Source organism: Protopterus annectens, chromosome 7.part0, assembly GCF_019279795.1.
Source record: "Protopterus annectens isolate FY-2018-M chromosome 7.part0, PAN1.0, whole genome shotgun sequence".
Taxonomy (NCBI): Eukaryota; Metazoa; Chordata; order Ceratodontiformes; family Protopteridae; genus Protopterus; species Protopterus annectens.
This window is the reverse complement of record NC_056739.1, coordinates 1,341,679,625-1,341,691,884: the sequence shown is the minus strand read 5'-3', so window position 1 is coordinate 1,341,691,884 and position 12,260 is coordinate 1,341,679,625. Positions and strand designations below refer to the sequence as shown.

Genomic DNA, 12,260 nt, shown 5'->3' with positions numbered 1-12,260 from the left:
CACATCTTCTTCTTGGACTGATTGAATTCCCTGTGGTAGATGATGTTACTTCTGTCCAAGTCCTTTGGCCATTCGGCCCTTTCTGATAAACCTGCACCTTCTGTGCCTGCTGTCCCTGCTGAAAATTTTGTGAAGGCATAGGACAAGCTTGTGCATTGGAAATCACCACTTCATTTTGTTGCCCACGCTGCGCTAGACGTTCTGAGCGTCTTGGCCCTTCCTCGTCTCCACTTGCAGTCAATGCTGCCTCATTCTCGGTTCTCAAGCGTGTTGCATCAGCTGCTATCTCAGTGCGCCCTGTTGTTACTCTAATATAAGCATTCCCTTCCTCATATTCTTTAAGGTCGCACTGAAACTTTTTAATTTTCCATTTGGACAAAAGGTCGTTTTCTTTTGCTAATTTGTCTTGAATAAGACTAAATTTGGCAACAAAATTGTCAGCAGTCCACTGATCTTTAAGAGAAAAGAAACTAGAATTTATTTTATTATTCAATTGTTCAATTTTTAGTTTATTGAACTCGGACAGCATTTCAAAATATTGTAGCCCCACATTTTGGTTTAATTCGACCCATCTGTCAATAAAGTCTTTGGGTAAATCATTCCCATTCAGCATTTTTGTAATTCTGAGACCCTTTGGAACCCTCTTAACATGCAAACAGTTATCAAAATAAGCAACATCCCACTGTAGACGCTTTAGCTTTATGAGATCTTTTTGTAGATCTTTAAATAGTTCATAAGCATCAAAAGAATAACTGTTACTGGTGCCTTCATTGCTTAGAGTCAAAAAACATCACCTGGAGGGACTAAACAGTTTGACAACAGCTCATTAGTTCTTTTTGGTAACTGTCCATGCCTTGTTGCTTCAACATTCAGCAAGCCTTCCTGATTTAACATCAGCGACCCACTTGGGCCATCATGAAGAGTACATCCAGTTGGAATCGTCAGAAAGCTAGAACCTGCTTGGCTCATCTTGAAATGTAACAAAAATAAATCACTTTAAAATGTATTAAACCAAATAATGAATCTTAATGGAAGAGAAAGACAAACCTTTGTCCAATAACTCAGTAAGAAATATCAGAGGATAGATTGAGGATAAATAAATCCAAAATTGTTCAACCAAAAAAAATCTTTAACAGTCATAGACTAGAGCCTTTTGTCCCTCCATTTTTTAAAAACTGCTCCACAGCTTAACCAAACAACACATCAGACTGTTGTTCAGACATGTACAAATCCTGCAACAACTCTTTACACTCACCTTTCCGCCAGAGCATCCACCTTAGACTTCAATTGAGAAAGGAGATAATTTTGGTATTTTAACATGTGATCAGGGGAACAGGATTTTAAAACAACAGAAGCCTTAACACCTTTAGGCCCCTGAGAAACAGTTTGGGTCTGCCCTAGGACTCTTTAAAAGATACTAAGCCTCTTCTCAGAGAAGAGAAATCCTGACCTTTTAAAAATGCTCCCTGGAATGATGAGGAAGTTTCTGAAAAAAAAAAAACCTCAGGAGGGAGAAGAGAGGAGTAGAATCATCTACAATCAGATCAGAATAAGGAGGATACTCCTGTAAGTCTTCCTTGAAGAAGACTCAGAAGCCTCGAACACTGCTCAAAACTCTCAAGCTCAGGTTCCACCTAGGCCTCGTATCAAATCAAATCTTCTGCATTTTAAGCATATTTCTTAGGCAGAGACCCCCTGAGAAAGAAGGAGGGCACCCACCCAGCCTGGCCTACCTCCTGAGAGGACACATCTTGTAACAGTAAAGTCTCTCCCTGAGACTCCAAATGTTAGGACTGCAGCAATGTGGGATGAAGAACATCTGATAAAAATAAAAATAATAAACTCGGTGATAAACCAAACTGTGCTTTAATGCAGAAATTCGGTAAAAATCCAGTAAGCGCTTTCGTCTTTTCATACACAAGACTTCTTTAAAATTGATTTTACAACCCCCTATTTTATAATGTTTACCTAAAGCAAGAGGCAGGATGGAAAAATGTTTGGCATGCAATTTCTGTGATTTAATTTATGAAGGAGTCAGTGAAATTGTTATTAATGATGTAAAAATATATGTTAACAAGGTTTACACATGCAAATCAAAGTTTGTTGTTTATCTAATTGTATGTCAGTCTTGCAATGCATTCTATGTTGGCCGTACTAGTATGAACACAAAAGAGCTGTGGAAACTAGCAATGAAGCTAATGCTTTAGGTAAACATTATAAAATAGGAGGTTGTAAAATCAATTTTAAATTTTTGGTTTTGGGAAATATTGCTGACTATGAGATCAAGTTGAATGCTGAGGAGGAGTTGGGATGGTTGGAATATACATGGCAGGTTAAGTTGAATGCCTTCTATCCCCCTGGGCTAAACAACAGAGAAGATTTTGTAGCCTATTTGAGAAAGAAAGGGTTAAGACATTAATTGGGAATGTCATGTGATGATATATTTTAGTATTTAATGAATGAAGTGAGAGGTTTTAATTCAGTCTGAAGAAGTCTTGTGTATGAAAAGACGAAAGCGCTTACTGGATTTTTACTGAATTTCTGCATTAAAGCACAGTTTGGTTTATCACCGAATTTATTATTCTTATGTTCTTGAAGATATTTATCTGTGCTGCTTTCTGCAAAATGTCAACAAGGATAGCTAGGAAGACAGTACGCCAAAAGAAGTCAGTGCTGTGCTTGGGCAGTGGGAAGAAAGGTGTTAATTGATGCATTTTAAAAGTGGGGTTATTAATGTACATGGGTCCTAATAAATTTTGGGCACATGCCATCAGACCTAGCTTTGATAAAGAAGGGAACATTCTAAAGCCACTTATTAATATAAGCTGCGGAAAATATTTTGTACTGGAAATCAGTTTCAGAAAATGACTTAGTAGAGGTACTGAAGAAATGCAGCGATGCTAATTCTGTTGAAATAAGAAATGGTCTAAAAATGCCTCTGCAATAAATTTTATTTAGTAACTGAGTAGCCATTCAGCAACAAAGACATTGACTGTTGTGGTTTGCTGTCCAGAGAGATGGCTAATCTCCTTTCATAACCTCTTGGATTACCAAATAGTGTTTCCTGACATCACAGTAGGGAGGATGCCTTCATCTTGTTTGCAAACCAATTAAATTCCTTTCTAAAGGAAGGCTAACAAGCATGGTCAGTTGTGAGTCCAAGTGCTCTTCTATCTAGTCCATGGCAATTTCTGAGCCATAAGGGCTATTCTTGACCAAAGTATGACACAACAACACCTTTGACTGCCCTTATCTTGGCAGGTTAGTATTTTTTTCTACTGTGGCAGGAGAATTCTGAGGAAAGAAAATAAAGAAGAAAATGAAGGGCAGGGAAGAATTTCTAAAGACAGATTTGCTTCGTACGTCATTTCCCTTGATAAGGAGTTCTGCTCATTGTTCGACTTTCTGTGGACCTTTTTTCAAATATCTAAGGCAGACACAATAAAATGTAATACTTAGTGGCACATTTATGTAGAGAACTTTATATGTGTATTCATGGTGCACTCCCAAAGAGCCTTAGCTTAGCTCAATGGGACTAAATTAGATACACTGTTAAATAAATAAATAAAATCAATTATCATTTTAAACACTGGCCAAAGAGCCCCTCCCAACAAAAAAAGTTTCTTTCATGGAAATTAAAAATATTACTAAGACCTTTGGATAAAAGCCTGAGGAGTCTCACTGCTGTATTTAACTCCCAGGACAGAAAATAGCCTTATCCAAACACAGTCAGCAGTACTTCGCAGTGTCTTTTGTGAAATTCTTATTTCTATCAGTCAGTGGTTAAAGACTATTTCTTTCAGCAATAATCCTATGAACAAACTTCCCCAAAAAGTACAGTTTCCTCAAAAAAAAAAAAATACAGTACTCATGAACAAACAAATAGAAACTTTTTTTAAAAAAATAAGAACCATTGTTGCACTTACATCTCCATACTGAAGAAGGAGGCACTCACATGCACTATTCATATAAATATCTTTGAGATCAACACAAGTCAGATAAATATCTGGTAGTCTCTTTTCAGTTCATAGGTAAGTACTAGGCTAGCTGCTCTTGTAGGTGATTTTAAGTTTAGTTAACTTTCCTTAAAGGTGAGAATTAAACCCTCTACCATATGTCTGTGAGGTACACACCTTAACCATTATACCATTTCCCAACCGCAAAATATGCTCATAGGTAATTACTATGTTAATCACCAGGCGGCCTTTTTAAGGCTAGCCATACTTCCCAAAAGTGAGAATCAAGCCCTGTACCTGTAAAATAAATACAGTCACCATTATGCCAAATCCAAACAAGGGCAAGTAGAAGTCTTGATGAGATTTGAACTCATGGCTCCTGGTTTACTAGGCTGGAGCCCTGTAAAGCAACAAGCAGTAATATCAAAATGAAAGTGAGAGCTGCACACAGAATTATGATTTAAAACTATACTTATATCTCAGTTGTTTTATCTCCTTTGCTGATACACAAATTGCAGTTTATATGTTTACAGTGAGTCAAGGCTCTGTTTCTAATTCTCCTGTTTTTTGCACTTTTACATTTATAAATGTTTAATCTGAAAACAAAAAATAATTCTCTGACATGGAAGCATATTATTCACACCACACAAAGCATGGTCTTCTGGTACGTCAGTGAAATAACACCATACTTGACTTCTGAAACTGTTTGATGAAACCAGATTGCAGACAGTGTAGTGTTAAAAATCTGTTGCACAATTGACTTGACATCATCATAGCAATAAAATCCATGTGATCTTTCAACTATCCTGCTACAAGTACGTTAGACAACTCTAGCAATTATTTGTATAGTTTCTTACAAATGTAATGCAGTCACTGGGGCTGTTTGCCTTTCAAGTTATAAGTTACTGCTGTTGATAATAATGTAGTCAAAGCAATGCCTTGACAATGTGAAAATCAGGAAAAAGAGTACCAGGACACAGAGAAATAATCAATGCAAGTCAGTCAGTTAGTGTGTACAAGAAGAGAAAGGAACTGGGATTTATGACGATTCAGAAAGTCGCTTTATTTTATTGACATGGAAAAGCTATTCTGCAATTCAGAAATCAGAAAGAAAATCAGACTTAGCCCAAAGATTTTTCCCTGTTTTCATTTCCTAGTGTAGTAGCATTTGGTAAAAAGTTTTATTCATGTACCTAGCAATGTGCATTTGGTAAGACTAGTCAATAAAAAGTAGATTCTGTTGTATAGATTTTACAGACTGCAGCAGTTATTTAAAAACTTTTATTTGGAATAACGTCTGCATACCTGTATGTATATTCAGTACAAAAGAAGCACACCATGTTTCTTGCCTATGAATTAGTTCCACTATGAATCCCTGCAGTTCTTCTCACTGCAGTTTATTCTCATCTTGTACAAGTGGCCAAATGTTCAACACACCAAGCATGCAACAGCTTAAGACACAGCTAAAGGCTTTATATGTACAACCTTAGATCACAGGACTAGCTTCCTGAATAGAGCAGTGCCTTAGTCCAGTGTGCCAACCATCATACAGGCTTCAATCTGGATAAGGAGCTAAGTGCCTGTGCTCATGCAAAATTACGTGCACACACACACACACACACACACACACACACACACACACACACACACACACACACACACACACACACATGCATTTCCACTGCCGTGCACACACACACAAAGTACCCCACACACCTGTCAGGGAGTGCTGTATTAAAGGCAAATCAGTGACTGCCACAGTGTGTCATTGCCAATCTGTGTAGAGAGTGCTGCTTAGCAACAGTGGCCATCTGTGGTTTCCAGCACTGGCATCCACACCTGCATTCCCTGACTCACCACCCTCCTTCTCAATCTGCTTCTCTACCCTTCAGACCTACAGATCATTGGAATCAGGCAACATGTGTAGACCTGCTACTACTGCAGGTGCCTCTAAACATTGTAGACCACTCTGTGTAGCCACAATGTGGATGCCTTGTGGGATGGGCACCCATCTTTGCATTCCTCCAAGTCATGCTGGCATGCATCTCAACCTTGTAAATGTACAGAACAAATATATTGTGTTTCTTCTGCCTGTCTGACAATCATCTACATATACATGAAGCCATCCTCCAGTTTTTCCCTGACGTGCTTTGCCGAGTTGCACACAGCTACTTGATTTTCAGTCAGCCAAACTGCTTGACCATTTTAATTCAGTAATTTGAACTTCAGCCAGTATGCACTCAGAAACCAGTCGGGCAACTCTGTGAATTTGGCTGCATGATAGTTACAGTGCTTAGTGTTGCTGCTTCATAACTCCAGAGTCTAGGGTTTGATCCTAGTCTCCAATCACTTTATGTATGGATTTTGTGCTCTCGCCCTATATCTGAATCAGTTTTCTTTACAAACTTTGATTTATTCTCAGAGATATTCTGTTATGTTGTCTGACTGCTTTAAATTGTCCATGTATTTTACCATGTGTCTTTATCCTCATGGTCTTGGTCATAAGTGAAAAAAAGCTGCAATGCTTGGTTCATTCACCCAGTTAAAAAAATTAGAACTTCTATAGACCTTAATGGCTTAAAGTTGATGGATTGGGGGAAACCTAGTAGACAGGCATTCCTGCACCCCCAAACTAAACTCAACAAACTTCAAGGTAACAGTACCTTGGAGTTTCTTGGATTGCATGATTCTGGTGAATGAAGGATTCATCATGGAGGGCTACATGAATCACTCCTTGGACAATGTTTTTGACTTCAATCAGCTGTCATGTTTCCCTTGAAAAACATTTCTTTATACATCTGCATTATACTATTAAGTTCATTGTGATGTATATTTTCTGTGAGAGTATTTCTTGTACATAAGTGAGGAACAATTCACAGCAGTATGTTATGTTTACACTTGCTATACTTACAAAAATAAATTAAGTTTTGTTAAAGGAAATGATCACATGTAGGGAGGGAGTCATAACTATGATAATGTCTCTGGTTCTGGATCTGTTAATTCACCACATCTGAGTGACGCCTCTAGGTGCATCTGCAGTTATCTCCTACTGACGCCTCTAGGCATCAAATATTCCATTCATATTTACATCAATAATTCTAAAATCATGCTATGTACAAGTTTTTAAAAGATTATATCTTAAAGATTACACAATGGCAAATTCAACTGCATTAATAGTTGACCTCTATAGAATGCAGGTAAAGAGATGTTAACTTGTTTTTATGATATTCATTTATATACATATAATTTCACATTTTTCTAAATATCTCACCAATCAAGTAATACAGAGAGAATCCCTTAGCCTCATATGAAAGCTTTCAGCTAGATGAATAAAGTGATGTTGCCAGTATGTGTGTAACTTGAGTGGTAGCTGAGCTATTGTAAGTTGTTTACAACATATTACAAACATAATAGTTACTATGTTTACTATGATTTATAAAATGTGGTTTAAGACCTAGAACCAAAAGAAAACTACCACTATAACAATAGTCTGTGCTGAACAGTTTGCCATTTACACTTCTTTCATAACCCCCGAGTGTTTCTGCCATTTCACACTGAGCTAATCAAAGGAAGGACACTGAACAAACTCGGAACTATAATATATAACATTAAGTATCCTGTTTTTTGCTTATTTTGTTCTTTATTTCTTTATTATTTATGGCACTTTGTGTACTGTGTATTTTTCTAGTTAGTTTCACTGTGTGTGAGGTAATAACTGGAAATTGTCCGCTTTTATTAAGCATCTGTTGGGTTGTTTGTTTCTGATAACTTGTTGCAGTTAAACTCTTTTTTCTAGAGGCTCCTTTAGATGTTTAAAACTTTCATTTAAAGGCTCACTGCTGCTTTTCAGCTGTGAGAAACATTTATGCAGTTTGTTTCTAAGTAGTGGGGATATTTGTAGCATTTCCATATTCAGGCTTCTATTTGGGCCTAGTGTTTGTGGAGGCTGTGTGTCTGAGCACATATAAAGGGACCTCTTGGTTTAGCCAAAGCCATCAGGCATTTCAGTGAGACAGAATTGTTTGAGGTCATTGGCTGACTGAGGTCACCTGGACTACAGCTTAGACTAAGCACCTCATTGGTTCTTTTGAGATTTCTTTCTTAAAAGCTGTCTCAGCTTTCAACTTTCTGTTACTTAAGAAGTTAAGTGGTGAGTGTTTCTGCCATTTCACACTGAGCTAATCGAAGGAAGGACACTGAGCAAACTCGGAACTATAATATATAACATTAAGTATCCTGTTTTTTGCTTATTTTGTTCTTTATTTCTTTGTTCTTTATAGCACTTTGTGTACTGTGTATTTTTCTAGCTAGTTTCACTGTGTGTGAGGTATTAACTGGAAATTGTCCACTTTTATTAAGCATCTGTTGGGTTGTTTGTTTCTGATAACTTGTTGCAGTTAAACTCTTTTTTCTAGAGAATGCTTTAGCTGTTTAAAACTTTCATTTAAAGGCTCACTGCTGCTTTTCAGCTGTGAGAAACATTTCTGCAGTTTGTTTCTAAGTAGTGGGGATATTTGTAGCATTCCCATATTCAGGCTTGTATTTGGGCCTAGTGTTTGTGGTGGCTGTGTGTCTGAGCACATATTCAGGGACATCTTGGTTTAGCCAAAGCCATCAGGCATTTCAGTGAGAGAGAATTGTTTGAGGTCATTGGCTGACTGAGGTCACCTGGACTACAGCTTAGACTAAGCACCTCATTGGTTCTTTTGAGACTTCTTTCTTAAAAGCTGTCTCAGGTTTCAACTTTCTTTTACCTAAGAAGTTAAGTTGTGAGTGTTTCTGCCAATTCACACTGAGCTAATCAATGGAAGGACACTGAGCAAACTCGGAACTATAATATATAACATTAAGTATCCTGTTTTTTGCTTATTTTGTTCTTTATTTCTTTGTTATTTATAGCACTTTGTGTACTGTGTATTTTTCTAGATAGTTTCACTGTGTGTGAGATATTAACTGTAAATTGTCCACTTTTTTAAGCATCTGTTGGGTTGTTTGTTTCTGATAACTTGTTGCAGTTAAACTCTTTTTTCTTGAGGCTCCTTTAGCTGTTTAAAACTTTCATTTAAAGGCTCACTGCTGCTTTTCAGCTGTGAGAAACATTTCTGCAATTTGTTTCTAAGTAGTGGGGATATTTGTAGCATTTCCATATTCAGGCTTCTATTTGGGCCTAGTGTTTGTGGAGGCTGTGTGTCTGAGCACATATAAAGGGACCTCTTGGTTTAGCCAAAGCCATCAGGCATTTCAGTGAGACAGAATTGTTTGAGGTCATTGGCTGACTGAGGTCACCTGGACTACAGCTTAGACTAAGCACCTCATTGGTTCTTTTGAGATTTCTTTCTTAAAAGCTGTCTCAGCTTTCAACTTTCTGTTACTTAAGAAGTTAAGTGGTGAGTGTTTCTGCCATTTCACACTGAGCTAATCGAAGGAAGGACACTGAGCAAACTCGGAACTATAATATATAACATTAAGTATCCTGTTTTTTGCTTATTTTGTTCTTTATTTCTTTGTTCTTTATAGCACTTTGTGTACTGTGTATTTTTCTAGCTAGTTTCACTGTGTGTGAGGTATTAACTGAAATTGTCCACTTTTATTAAGCATCTGTTGGGTTGTTTGTTTCTGATAACTTGTTGCAGTTAAACTCTTTTTTCTAGAGAATGCTTTAGCTGTTTAAAACTTTCATTTAAAGGCTTACTGCTGCTTTTCAGCTGTGAGAAACATTTCTGCAGTTTGTTTCTAAGTAGTGGGGATATTTGTAGCATTCCCATATTCAGGCTTGTATTTGGGCCTAGTGTTTGTGGTGGCTGTGTGTCTGAGCACATATTCAGGGACATCTTGGTTTAGCCAAAGCCATCAGGCATTTCAGTGAGAGAGAATTGTTTGAGGTCATTGGCTGACTGAGGTCACCTGGACTACAGCTTAGACTAAGCACCTCATTGGTTCTTTTGAGACTTCTTTCTTAAAAGCTGTCTCAGGTTTCAACTTTCTGTTACCTAAGAAGTTAAGTTGTGAGTGTTTCTGCCATTTCACACTGAGCTAATCGAAGGAAGGACACTGAGCAAACTCGGAACTATAATACATAACATTAAGTATCCTGTGTTTTGCTTATTTTGTTCTTTATTTCTTTGTTATTTATAGCACTTTGTGTACTGTGTATTTTTCTAGATAGTTTCACTGTGTGTGAGATATTAACTGTAAATTGTCCACTTTTTTAAGCATCTGTTGGGTTGTTTGTTTCTGATAACTTGTTGCAGTTAAACTCTTTTTTCTTGAGGCTCCTTTAGCTGTTTAAAACTTTCATTTAAAGGCTCACTGCTGCTTTTCAGCTGTGAGAAACATTTCTGCAATTTGTTTCTAAGTAGTGGGGATATTTGTAGCATTTCCATATTCAGGCTTGTATTTGGGCCTAGTGTTTGTGGAGGCTGTGTGTCTGAGCACATATTCAGGGACATCTTGGTTTAGCCAAAGCCATCAGGCATTTCAGTGAGAGAGAATTGTTTGAGGTCAATGGCTGACTGAGGTCACCTGGACTACAGCTTAGACTAAGCACCTCATTGGTTCTTTTGAGATTTCTTTCCTAAAAGCTGTCTCAGGTTTCAACTTTCTGTTACCTAAGAAGTTAAGTTGTGAGTGTTTCTGCCATTTCACACTGAGCTAATCAAAGGAAGGACACTGAGCAAACTCAGAACTATAATATATAACATTAAGTATCCTGTTTTTGCTTATTTTGTTCTTTATTTCTTTGTTATTTATAGCACTTTGTGTACTGTGTATTTTTCTAACTAGTTTCACTGTGTGTGAGGTATTAACTGGAAATTGTCCAATTTTATTAAGCATCTGTTGGGTTGATTGTTTCTAATAACTTGTTGCTGTTAAACTCTTTTTTTCTAGAGACTCCCTTAGCTGTTTAAAACTTTCATTTAAAGGCTCACTGCTGCTTTTCAGCTGTGAGAAACATTTCTGCAGTTGGTGGCTTTGCAGTTGCCCGCCCCTAGTGTAAATTTGATCTGGGACCCTCCTCCTAGTCTAGTGTCATTACCTCATTCTACCCAGTACAGGGAGAACATTTGAGAAGGCCAATCAGCTTAGTTTCTGCTACTCCTTTCTCTCTTTCCACTAAAAAAAAAAAAAAAAAAGTTCTAAGCTTGTTTCCTGCCTTTCCTGTGGGTAGTCTAGCCTGGATATATATTTGCTGTGTCAAGGACTATTTGTAGGCATCTAGGCCCCCAAGCCTTTCTGTGTTGGAGGGAAGCCTTCTAGCTTAATTTTGTTTCTTAGAACTAGCCAGTTTTTTGTTTCAGCACTTGTTCAGAACTTATTGTAAGCACTAAATAAGCTACAAATTACTACAGCACTCAACGTTCCTCACTGTCTAGTGGAAAACAGTTTCTAGTACTTAACAAATAAGCACCTATACAGGCATGTCTAAGGGTCAGCCCCCGGTGTTTTCTCCTGTCTACCTGATGAATCTGGGCATCTTGGGGCAATGCAGTAATTGCCTCATGTACACAGACAACCCTCTCCTGCTACCACCCAACACTACAGCCTGTGAGAGATGCACTTATATAGCCAAACTGGAAGCAAAGCTCTCTTCACCCAAGACTGGACTGGACAGTCAAGAGGAGAAGGTAAACATTTGAACCACACCACACTCAGCACATAGTCCCTCAAAATCTACACCACGAAAACCCACACATAGAAACACAAAACACACACCTACATTTGTGGAGGTTCTCAGTAAAAACCTGCCCAAGCAACAGGGACCTCCAAAGCAGAAACACAAGCAACCTCCACCCCCAACACAACCCAAATGACACATAGCCCACAAACTCAGTGTGCCACTCAACCACAGCCCATAAGGCGTAACAACGTACCCAACACTCTAGTCATAGGTGACTCTATAGTCAGGCACACTGCTGTTCCACTCACCAGGCTAAACAAGGAGAAAGTCACTGTCAGCTGCCTGTCGGGTGCCAGGATCCACCACATAACGCATGCACTCAGGTCACTCCACTAGTACAAATATGGCTGTCATTGTCCATGTTGGTGTGAATGACCTGAGACATACCTCCTTGGACTACATGAAAAGGGACATGGAGGAGGTGTCCGATCTTGTAGCCCAGGCTGGTATGACCCTAGCCCTGAGTAGCATCCTGCCATCACCCAGAATGATACCACAGTACAAGGACAAAATGCTTGACTTCAACAATTGGCTAAGCTTCTGGTGTCATTCTAAGGGGATCCAGTATCTATCTGCCTGGGATGACATGATTGACAAGCCACGGTGCTTTGCCAGGGATGGCCTGC

The 12,260-nt window shown here is 38.3% G+C and overlaps 1 long non-coding RNA gene across 3 annotated transcripts in view; it reads right to left on the bottom strand.

Annotated features, from left to right (window-relative positions):
* The window catches only part of LOC122807045, a 497,813-nt gene that overhangs the window by 158,042 nt on the left and 327,511 nt on the right, over window positions 1–12,260 (bottom strand). The window lies entirely within an intron of this gene.